General features: G+C 36.3%; 2 pseudogenes; both read right to left on the bottom strand.

Annotated features, from left to right (window-relative positions):
* Positions 1-3,442: 3,442 nt before the first annotated feature.
* LOC133860412 (immune-associated nucleotide-binding protein 9-like) lies at positions 3,443-5,459 on the bottom strand (annotated as a pseudogene).
* Positions 5,460-10,192: 4,733 nt separating this feature from the next.
* On the bottom strand, positions 10,193-12,325 carry LOC133860411 (immune-associated nucleotide-binding protein 9-like; annotated as a pseudogene).
* Between the last annotated feature and the right edge of the window lie 683 nt (positions 12,326-13,008).

Here is a 13,008-nt window from a genome sequence, read left to right as displayed (position 1 = left end):
TGGGGGAATAACGCTAATACCTAAAAATACTTTTAGAATTTTGGACGGCATAACAGTGTTTTTGTAAAATATTGCTTTTTATTCGGGTATCACAACGTGATTTATTATTTAAAAATGCCACTTGAAATACCTTGTCAAAATAGAACTTATGATATTATAATATTTTAACTTGAAAATCGTAATAACCATGGTATATCACAAAATATATCATTTTTAAAATATACTTTATATATATATATATATATATAGCCATCATTAAAAACATACACACACTACACGTTTCACACATGTTTAACAAACACACACACCAACCTTTTTATCAAACACACAAATACATGTATTTCACCCACGCGCCTTCACTCACACACGCTCACATCTGCATCACACAGACATTTTACTCTCACACACACATTCCCCATTCAGCACACGCATCTTTATATATTACCATATACACACAATTTTCTTTGATAAGGAACTTACTGAGTCTTTCTAAAATAAGTTGGCTTTGTCCTCTCCTTTGTTGGATGCTGACCGAGAGTGTGAGAGGGACTAAGAGAGGAAAAACAGGGTGTTCATGCTCTGTTCTTCAAGAGAGAGAGGGACAGTGGGTTCTTTGAGAGCTTTTCCTTTCCTTATTTTCTGGTTTGAGCCGTTAGAGAGCAAGAGAGTTGAAAAAGAGGGAGAGAAAGAAAAGAGTTGCAGAAAAATGATCAAGGAAGAAGGAGATAGCTTTGGAGAGAATTTTCTAGTTTTCCACTTTGTTTCTTTTCTATTTTTCTGGGCTACAAACCGTGAGCAAGAGAGGGAGAACTGCTGCTGAAACTAAAAGAAAAACAAAGAGAAAGAGAGAAGAAGACTTCCTGCAGAGAGAAAAACAGAGAATGGGAAGGATCGAAAAGAAGAGAGCTTCGGCTTTGTGTGCAAGACCCATCACCCATGCTCTCTTTATATAGAAGACTTGAAAGGTGTAGATTATTCCAGCACCGATTTTGATCTACGGACAGAAATCTTGCAGGTGTTTCAAGAAATGATTACAAGATAGGATTTGGCTTGATATCTTTTATCTCCAAGGAACTACTTGGTTGGATTCTAACTAATTACTTCTAAACTTGACTTTGGTCTCTTGTAGTTAGGTATTGATGGTTAAGATTGTTCAAGAACTAATCAAGGGCTGGAGGTTAAACGTGGGGAACAAGTTTGAGAGATGAGATATTTTGGTTAAAAGTCAATGAACGGGAAGAAGGAAGAAAGCCATGCGTGAAGGAGAGCTTCACTTGGGCTCTAAGTTTTTGCTCCACATGTGTGTGCTGCTGGGTTGGTTACGTAAGTCTGGGCTGTTATGTGGACCGGACTGAGTTCACAAGGGCTGGGGTGGGTTTTTTTTTATAAGACAAAATAGGCTCACAAATTAATAATGCTAATTTTCGTCCAAAACAGGAATAACATTGTTCACGGGTGTTTTCATATCTTTAATGAAGTCCAAAAATTATGAAATTTGGAGGGTAGTTAGAGGATTTCAAGATGAGTGTTTTGACTTTTGAATCGACCAAAACAGAGTTCATTTGACCCTATTTTCGTTATTCCAAAGTTTAAGGTCCGTTTGAGTTTTTATCAAATTAAAACTATAAAGGCTTCTAAATGAATATTTATTCTTATAAATATTTATATTTATTCTTTTACTTTATTATTAGGTTTTAAAACATATTTTAAGATATTTTATTTAATATCTTAAAATACGGGGCGTTACAGAACCGGATAAAAATATACTCAATTCTCATTGTTAACATGTCACACTTTTAAAATGTAGTATTTTTCATACCGTTCGATGCATGAAACGACTTAAATTCACATTATTTGAGAATCTACAATTTAAAAAAAATTATAGGGAATCCTGATTCTGGAGTCTCCGGCAATGGAGTAGTTGGATAGACTCTTTATTAATTATATTTGTGTGGACTGGTTAAGTAATGTGCAATTATGGAAAAATATTGATCAGGTTGATGAAACGGCGCTTAAAAGACACAAAAGAGGGAATGCGAAATTGTTAAAAACAGAACAAATAAAATACAAGGATAATATGGAATATTGGAATGTTTCTTGGAGAATATTTCAAGTTTCAGATCTTTCTTACCTTAAAATAGAAATAACAGGATTTTTTAAACTGTTATATGCATCAACATGCATGAGAAATGCTTACATGAAACTTATCCTATCCAAATAATAAAATGAAATGCCCCGTCCCTCCAATATGAAAGAAAAAGATAATTTTATAAAAATATAAAATAAAAGGTGAAATAAAAAAATAATAATTAAAAAAAAAAAAGAGAACAAGAAATTTTACATGATTTTTTGGCCTATGACCTACGTTTATAAGGAATTTTACGTGATTTATAATCTCATATATTTTCCGACGATATCTGATCACAATTACATGGAGAATATATTATCTACCATACCCAAACATTTGTTGGCCATTTTTTTTTTTTTTTTATGACTTACCTTTAATTTTAAACTAAAAGGAAAAGGTTATTCCTTTGGATTTAAGAAACAAAATTACAATACAAGTAATAAGTGTATAAATATATAATTAGAAAAAGTGTATAAATATATATAGTTTAATATATAGTTGTTTAGATATATTTCATGTTCTTTATCAAACCCTCATTTCAGCCTGGTTTTCGAATTTAGCAAACATGTCAAAATTTGGAGACTATGGTAATTTAGGAAAGGCACCAATTTTTTTTTTTTTTTGTATGTTTTATTATTATTATTTTCATTTTTTCGATCATTTTTTTCTTTGAAATAGTAACATATCTGATTTCTGCATAAAAACTGCTAATTAAATAGGAGAAAATGTCATCTAATACAAAAACTTTTGATACATCCATAAGTTCATAACCATATCAGACCAGCCATACAATTAAAATGGCTCTTGAGGAAAATTTTACACAATTATGTAACCCTGAAAAGTAGAATCAGGGTTGAAAATATTGTAACCATACACCACAAATCACAAAATTACTGACTCAAAAAAATCCCGTAATATCTACTAATTAAAAGCACTAGTTAGCTCATGATCAAATAATTAAAAGAGCCCCTATACAAACTAGCAGACTAAATCTTTTAGTCAAAGAGGCTGAAACTCATATCCTGCAACAAAACAAATTCGTACGTAAGTTACCAAAATAAATAAACGTGTATAAATTATTATTTAAAAATAAAAATAAAAATAAAAAGAGAGAGAGAGAGAGAGAGAGAGAGAGAAGAAAATGGATCGAGAGAATAGCATGACTTTCATCTTGAATTGGCACTTTTCTCTGGTTAATATATATAGAAAAGAGAGGGATCCAATGTGCTGCATGTGTGTATATATATATATATATATATATATATATATATATATATATATATATATACAGCACATTGTGTTCATAACTCTACCTCATGAAATGGTACACAGATTTACAACATGCCCGTGAAGCTCGGCGTGTGCTCTCGCAACATGCCCGTGAAGCCCCGCGTGTGCTCTCGCAACATGCTCGTGAAGCCCCGCGTGCGCTCTCGATAGCAGCTTTTCATCATTAGATGTCGCTTTATTTAGACGTGCTAGCTCTTCAGCCTTCAGTACTCTGGCAGCTCGCTCTTCAGCCTTCACTCTGGCAGCTTGCTCTTCTGCCAATTGTTGTTGGAGCCTTGTAGTTGCCTCCCTGGCCTTCGACTCAATCTACACAACAACACATCATCAATAACAAGGATTAACTAAAGAAAAATCAAAACTTTTTTTGCAAAGCAAGATCCACACCTAACCATTTACTACCTATATATATAATTCAAGGACCTGCGGCATCGAATAAGTTTTGCACAGCAATTTGCTAAACGGTTTTGATCACCAATCAATCAAGGACGTACACGACACCTTATCTAAAATACATACCCCAAGTTCTACACGAAATTTCATTAACCCGAGTTCTTGGAAACCTCCCATTGAATCTGCAAACAAATTCTTTGTTCTGTACAAACATGATTTCCATTACAAATCGTACTTGTTTGCTAAGTTACAAACATGTTACCTTATAACCTATGTTAACTTGAAAGGCTTCATACTCAAGATAACATCCGGATAAAAGAATAAAAATGAATCCACAATTATATCGACTACGTACGACATATATGCAAAACACAGAAGCAGCTTGTGGCAAATAGATGTAAAAAGGAGAAGCATTAAAGATACCATCTCCGTCATTCGTTTCAGCTGCGCCTCATATGAACGCTCCATCTGATCCTTGAACTCTGCTATTTGTCGATCAGAAAGGCATTCCTTTGATTCAAAATGTTCTTGTTCATTGCGGAGTTTCATTTCCCCTTCTGTCAAATGATTTAAGCTGTTATATATCGCAATATTTTCATGGAAGACTGACGAATTTTTGAGAAATAACAAAAAAGAATCACCTTCAATTCAGCAAATAATTCATTCGTATATGGCTGCCCACCATTCTCTGCTATGACCCTATTTACAACTTACAAGGGAGAGAAGCTCCTGAACTTGTTCGACCCTCTTGCCTTCATCCTTAGTTTTGTTATCAAAAAGCACAAGGCGATTCTTACACAAGACAAGGATATCCTGTAATGTTGATATTATAATTGATTAGAATATCAATATATGCAAGCCTTCTCATTCAAGATAAGAAACCCTCAACAGTACGTCTGCAATTTCAAGAATCAAAACTCAACAAACAAGCAGGCAAGCCTGAAGTAATGACAACGTTATCAGATCATAGGCAGTGAACAAAAAGCTTTACGAGTAACCTTTAAAGGCTCTGGGCACTCACAACCCAAATAATCTTCCAATGCCTCGTCATCATCTTCAAGTTCATCCCCTTCAATTCGGTAAAGACTTCAATCATATAGTCGACAATTCTGCTTCCAAATAATGTCTGCAAGCTACGAAATGCAGCTTCCTCTTCTTCTGAAAAGCGGGTCCTAACTGAAAAAACTACAAGAACTGCATGGATGCCATCCTTGGCCAAGCCAATACATTTGACAATTTCTTTGCCAACAAATTCTGACCCAACAGCAAAATCAAACAGCCCTGCAAAAATATCAACAAGCATGCATGGAAAAGAAAGCTTGGATATATCACAATACTTCTTCAATACAACAAAACCATGCAATATATTAATTAGTAATAGAACTATACCAGGAGTGTCAATGACATTGATAATATGTCCATCTCTGAGCACAGTACTCTGCAGTTCACAAGTGTCCGTAACACCAGAGGAACTTGACTTCGACTTGAACACCTTTTCTCCAAGAATGCTGTTCCCTGTCGCACTCTTTCCATTCCCAGTACGTCCAAATAAAACTAGCGTTCGAGGTACCCCATTTGACGGAGAAGTAGGCTCCCAATCGTCATCCATCATACTTCCAACCACCGTATAACCTGCGTTTGGGATTGCAATTTTGCAAAGATAATCTGCGTTTTTTAAAAGAAATTGCAAAACGTGAGGCGTTTGGGATTACGATTTAAAAACAGCAAGTTAATTCTAAAAAGAACGCGGAAAATACTGCGATAATGCGATTTATAGAAGCAGGCTGCGTGTGCTTAACGCCCGATCTTAAACAAAAATCACGATTTCGCATTCCAAATATTTGGCGTGTGAGTTACCAAAATTTTAAGCGGGAAGAAAAAATATGTTCAAACCCCTGTTTTCTCTTCCTTGTTCCTCTCTCTCCGCCTCTCTACTCTCCTGACTGCGTGTCTGTCATACTCGCTGTTCTCCGCCGCGTCTCAGCCTCCACATCTGACGTGTTCTTCTACAAGCTAACAACGTTTCTTCTTCCTCCGATCTAAACGAATCTCATCGCTCTTCAAAACAATAAATACTCTTTCTTTCGTAAGTTGTCAATAAATGAAAGAGCCTTGAAAAGAGAAGAAGCCGAAGAAGATGAAAGAGCCTTGAAAACAAGCTATAATGGGTTGTCTAACTTTTGTCATTTCCCATCTTTTCACGTCTGTTTCGGCAACAAATTTAAAATTTCAAGATTTCTTTCTTGTTTCAAGGCATTTTGCTAAACTTACTGCGCCCAAAGGAACTAGATACTGACATCGACGATTTTCTCAGTATCTACTTTATCATTAAATAAAAGAACGAAGAAAACAGCTATACCATGATTTCCATGCACTTTCATAGTACTGTGAAGTTCATAGTCATAGTTTGGTTCGCAGAAGTGCTGAAATGGAGGCTTTATATTTAACGTTAGTTATTTTACTGTTATAAATAATGTATTGGTTGGCAATTTGCCCATGAAGTCGCACTTTTATATTAATATATATTATCCAAATCACTTAATTAATAATAAAAAAATCACTTTTTAACAAATTTTACCAAATGTTAAGTGTAATTTTAAAATTGCCTTTTTATAAATTAGGTTTTGAAATTACTATTTTTTAAAAATCGTACTCATTGAAATTGCAATCTCAAACTGTCTTTACTAAATATGTTAGCACCTATTTTTACAAAGATCAATGGCTATAATTTTTTTGGGATAAAGACAAAATAAATTAAGAAGATCAATGGCCTTAGCCAAAAGCGCTATCCTTTATGATCTTTATCATGGTATCGACTGTTGAGATTCTCAAGTGGGTTTTTTGTCATAGGTTTTTTAAGTGAGTTTTGTTTTTGAATAATAATATGAAGTCTACTAATTTAGCCCTCTAGGCAAAGCTTGGTTGGACTTTTATCAACAATGCCAACAAGACCTGGGTTACACATCTTCGTCACAAATATATCAAATGTGAGAATTTTTTCTCATCTCCTCCTTCTAATTCAGCATCTTGGTTATGGAATGGCATACAGAAATGTAAACCTTTGCTTGCCTCCGGTTCTTGTCTCCAAGTCTCAGTCAATTCTGATTTCCCGATTTGAACTACTGCTTGGGTTCCAACTGTTGAAATAAATATATGAAATAGGGAATATATGTGAAAGAGAGAGAGCGAGAGAGAGAGAGAGAGAGAGAGAGAGCGGAAGAGAAAGAGCGGAAATATATTAAGGGCTACATTGTATTGAGTCTTGATACGACTAACATATTACAAGAGACCTCTATATATAGAGAGGCTAAGAGTAGTGACCAAGAAATCCTAGAGTATTTAAGGTAGGAAATAAATCATAATAGGAAAGACAATAATATATATTCTAACATCCCCCCTTAAACTCAAGGTGAAAGATTTTGAAATCTTGAGTTTGAAATTAGAATCCAGATTTAAATGCAGCCGAAGTCGTCCGGAAAAGTCGCTGGAGTAGGCCAAAAAGTCGCCCGAAAAGAGTCCGGAAAGAGGCCAAAAGTCGACAACAAAGCCGTCAGAAAAGTCCGGAAAGAGGCCAAAAGTTGACAACAAAGCCGGAAAAGGGCAATGGCGGCAGATCTTCCATAGGTAGATCTATACCTCGCAAGCATTGAACTGGGATAAAATTTTCCCATATGAGGCTGCGATGAAGGCGTGGAAGAGATTTTGAGTGGCGGAGCGCTTGGAGGCGCGCAAACAACTGAAAAATGGAGGTCACCGGAGGGAAGGCCAGGAAACTTCAAAGACGTTTATTGGAGGCCATAAGACAATGGCTCTGATACCATGTTGAAATAAATATATGAAATAGGGAATATATGTGAAAGAGAGAGAGCGAGAGAGAGAGAGAGAGAGAGCGGAAGAGAAAGAGCGGAAATATATTAAAGGCTACATTGTATTGAGTCTTGATACGACTAACATATTACAAGAGACCTCTATATATAGAGAGGCTAAGAGTAGTGACCAAGAAATCGTAGAGTATTTAAGGTAGGAAATAAATCATAATAGGAAAGACAATAATATATATTCTAACACCAACATTGCCTTCTTTCAAGCCTCATCCGAAATTTCCCAATAATAGGGAGTTACCAGTGGGAGCAATCTTTGATTTTATTACTCCAGGAACAAATCAATGGAATTTGCGTGCTCTTCAATTTGTCTTTGATGCTATATCGGTACAAGAGATCACAAAAAACCATATCTCTTTGGAAACCCAGTGTAAGTTCATCTGGATTTTTTCTACTTCAGGTCGCTTTACAACAAACTCCGCCTATCTTCAAGTGAAGAGCAGCTCTGCTAACACTGCTGTTTTACTTGGAACTTCCTCTGATTTTTGGAAGAAACTCTGGAAACTGAACCTCAATGATAGGCTTCGCCTCTTTCTCTGGAAGATTGCCTGGAATATTCTTCCCACAAGAGAACGTATAAACTCACTATTTTCTGTTGCAGATCGTGCCTATGCAAAAGTGGGGAGGATTCACTTCAACATCTTTTCTTCCAATGTGCATTTGCACGAATAATATGGCGTCACTCCCCTTGGCCGATTGACTCTGTAGCTCTCATCTTTGGAACTCTGTTAGACTGGATTAAAGTCATTCTTTCGCCTGGACTTACTCTTCATATTCCAAAAGACGATCACCACAAATTCCAAATTTTTACTGCTGTGGCATGTGATTTTTTATGGTCTTCTAGAAACAAAGCCTACCATGATGGTCTCTCTTTTGATGCATTACATTTGTCCAGACAGATAAATAAGGTTTCTCTTGAACATTCTATGGCTTGGCAACACCTTTCCGATCTCCCGGTTGTAGAAAAGTGGACCCCTCCTCCATCATTTACTTTCAAAATCAATTTTGATACTGCTATGCGGGACACATTTTCGGTTCAGGCTACTGTTTGTCGTGACGATCATGGACAAATCAACAAAATGGACACTCAAATTAGCCCCCCTTGACATCCAAATATGGGAGAGGCACTAGCTGCTAAACTTGCTAGTCAATTGGCTTTATCTCTCCATCTTACGTGTTTTATCTTAGAAGGAGATTCTCAAATCGTCATCTTAGCACTTCAGCATCTGGATATTGCTCAAGATTGGCGTATTTCTTCCATCATTCACAATACCATTGACTCGATTCCTACTACCTCCTCCTGGTGATCAGCGCAAAAAGTCAATAGAAGTGCAAACTTCTGTGCCTATTATGTGGCACATTGGGCCGCAGCCAGAGTCACATCTGGCAGCATTCCCCCCCCCCCCCAATTCATTCATTATTCATTATATAGCTCGTTTCCAAGCTCTTTCTTCTTCTAATTTCGAGGCTCTTTCGTTTATTCACAACTTACGACAAAAATAGGGGATAATGATGATGAATTCAATTCCCAATTCCTAATTTCCATTCCTATAATTTCGAGAATTTCTTCTCTCTTTTTTTAATTTTTTTTAATGACATTTTCAATTATAATTTCTGCTCCCTTTATTTTGACGTAAAATCATTTTTTAGTGTTTGGTGGAGACGAAAATAATGGTCAACGAAAATTATTTTCAGTTTGACCGTAAAAGCTTCTTTAATTTTCTAGATTTAAAATTCTCATTCTTGCATGCACGTTTGTGGGAATTCGTCACTGCCGAGCATTCGAGTTTGTTGGTACCTCGAATTTACAGCCGAAGGTCCCAAATTTTGGTGTTCGATGGCCAAAATCTGGCCGATGACGGAATGCGGCAACGTCCGACAATGTCCGACCGGATCTGGCCAAACAGACCCGATTCCGTTCGAATCTGTTCGAAATCTGGGCAAACCGACTGGATTCCGGCAATAAAGCCGGTGTTCAGTTGGATCTGGCCAGATTCCAGCAAGTATAGCCGTATTAGGCTTGATTCCGGCCAATACAACTGAAGTATGGCTTGCCGAAATCCAGCGACGACGACCGGACATTGTCGAATTTCAGCAGCTGTCACCAGATTCCATTTCTCGCAGTTAGAATTTTTCCGTACGTGCCAAATGCCGAAAAATATTTTTAGAAAAATCATTCGTCGAAAATATTATGATTTCCGTCGAAACAAACGGAACATTCAATTCGATTGATAATCTCATGTAGATATACAAGAGATGTAAGTATATCATTTCTATATATAAATGTGTTTTTTTTTTTTTAATAACGAAAAATCCCTCCAAGACAAGGTCACTTTGTTTACCGGTACCCACTCCTGTTAGGTAAACTTCAAACCCGTGTAAAGCTCCCCCTCCATACGGATCGGATAATACTCCGACTTTGCCAGCGAGCTATTAATTAAACAAGGGATTAATAAATGTTATTATCCAAAACAGAAATTTGAAACATATAAAATAAGGGATTAATCTTTTGTCACAATCTCACAAGCAATTTCTCTAAAAACCCCACTCAAACAGAAAAATAAAAAGATTATCTGAACTCAACACACCACGCATTGTCTTCAAAATCTTTAACTCATAAAATGGCACAGTAATGATTTCCATTACGACTAGAATTCTCCTCCCCTGATTTCTTTTGATTAAAATCAGATTGCTCTTCGGCCCTCGCTCTTGCAGCTTTCTCTTCTGCCAATTCTTTTTCCAGCCTAGTTATTGTCTCTCTCAGCTTCGACTCAATCTACACAACAACAATACATCATCATCAATAACTAGCTAGCTATAGGATTAACAAAAAGTAAAACAAGATCCAGGCCAGGTAAACACGCATTTCACCAATTTCTTCTGTTATCAACAAGCTAAGTACATGTTCTATAATCTATATATAGAGTTCCAAAAATGCACACACCCAAAACCTAATTTTTTTTATTTTTTTCAATCAAATTGGGAAAAGGGGTTACATCAAAATTAAACGAAAAATAAGTGGCCGGGCAATCCAAACAACAGTCCCGAACCAGTCAGAAGAGGGCACGACAACTGGAGAACCAAGAAATTAAACCGTTAAAAATGGGTCAAATAAATGACTCGGCCCATCAAAGAAGAACAAAAACAGCCACGCAAAACTGCTAACAAAGGCAGCACAAAAGTCTCCGAAAGAAAACCTTGTAGAACTCTTGCAAGGAGAACTGTCACACACACTAGGACATTCTACTAGAAGGTTACAGCTGATAGACAGACAAATTAAATCAAGGCCCGGCCAGCTTTTACTTCGTCATACACGTACACCTTGTGTGAGCGTATAATTTGAGAAGAATCCAAAAAACATGTTTTTTGCGTATTACTAACAAACAAACAATATATACGAACACTCCAGCTAAAACCAGCTCGAACAAACTGCAGAAAAACATTATAAATCATGATTTCCATGACAAAGTTACAAACATGTTGCCACCTAAATTATGTAAATTGGAGCGGCTTCATACTCAAAGCAAACACAGAAACAGGCCAGGTAGCAAATAAATGTAAAAATTAAGGAGAAGCATTTAAGATATATACCGCCTCCGAAATTCGTTTGAGCAGCGCCTCGACCCGCGTATCATATGAACGCTCAATCTGATCCTTGAACTCTGCTATTTGTTGATCAGAAAGACCCTCATGGCGGAGTTCAAGTTCCCCGCTCTGTCAAATGATTTAATTAAGCTGTTATCACAATATTTTCATAGAAGACTGACAAATTTTTGATAATTAAATAACAAAAAACATTCACCTTCAACTCAGCAAATACTTCATCCTTGGTTTTGTTGTCAAAAAGAACCCGCCGATTCTTACACAAGTCAAGGATATCCTATAATATTGATATTAAAATTGATTAGAACTGCATGCATTTTGGATAAAGTGTAAAAAACAAGGCTTTTTCTATAGGCAAAAAAACTCTATTTTTCAACTCAATACATGAGTAACGACCTTTAAGGGGGCTGGGCACTCACGACCCAAATAATCTTCCAGTGTCTCATCACTATCTTCAAGTTCATCCCCTCCGGTGAAGACTACAATCATGTAGTCAACAATTCTGGCTCCAAATATTTTCTGCAAGCCAAGAAGTGCAGCTTCCTAGCCTCTTCTGCTGAAAAGCGGTTCCTAACTGAAAGAACTACAAGAACTGCATGGATCCCGTCCTTGGACATGTTAATACATTTAGCAATTTCCCTGCAAATGAATTCTGATCCAACAATAATATCAAACAGCCCTGCAATCACCCCAAACATATATATATATATATCAAGCAGCATGGAAATTAAAGAAAATCTTGGATAACAAGTAATAGTTATTAAATACAAATATATATATATATATATACCAGGAGTGTCAATGACATTAATCATCTGTCCATCGCTCAGTACAGTACTCTGCAGTTCACAAGTGTCCGTAACACCAAAGGAACTTGCCTTGGACTTGAAGGCCTTTTTTCCAAGAATGCTGTTCGCTGTGGCACTTTTTCCATTCCCAGTACGTCCAACTAAAACTAGTGTTCGGAGTGGACCCCATTTGATGGAGAAGTAAGCTCCCAATCACAATCCATCATAGAACATGAGACTATCATACTACCTGTCCTGCTACGCGAGAGATGGAATTTTTATATATAATTCTATCATTAATTTCTCTATTAAAAGTTATCACTTTCATCAACCTCTCCATGCATCACGTACGTGCGCGGTGCGCACCTTTTCTTAAGAAGATCAACGGCTGCGATCTTCTCCGGACAAATGAACATCCCTCGACTTAATAAATGTGTCAGCAGCCAGCACCTATTTTTACAAATATCAATGGCTGCCATCTTTTTGGGATAAAGATGAAATCAATTAAGAAGATCAAAAGGCCTCTGCCTCTTCACCTTTATGATCTTTATCACGGTGTTGACCGTTGAGATTCTCGAGTGGGTTGGGCCAAACATGAGTGTATAGCAGTTTTTCTATACATTATTTTAACAAACCATATCTCTCTTCTTTCTCGTCTCTTTGTCTTTTATGGAGAATTGTGTTAGAATTTTGTAATGAGTGTATTGTGAAAGAGTATTTGAATAAGAGAGTAAAAAGTAATTTTTTTTATTTAAACTTAGGAGAAAACGAAAAAAAAAAAAAACTGCTGATAATGCTCTAAAAGAAAGGTGAAAATGAAAAATAGATGGATTTGTAACATCTCTTTTTAAAAAGATCAACGACAATCTTCGGGATAAAGATGAAATAAATTAAGAAGATCAACAGCCTGTCTTTCCCTAATTAAATG

This window comes from Alnus glutinosa, chromosome 2 (assembly GCF_958979055.1).
Source record: "Alnus glutinosa chromosome 2, dhAlnGlut1.1, whole genome shotgun sequence".
Lineage (NCBI taxonomy): Eukaryota > Viridiplantae > Streptophyta > Magnoliopsida > Fagales > Betulaceae > Alnus > Alnus glutinosa.
The sequence above is the reverse complement of the archived record's forward strand: the minus strand, read 5'-3'. Positions and strand labels throughout refer to the sequence as shown.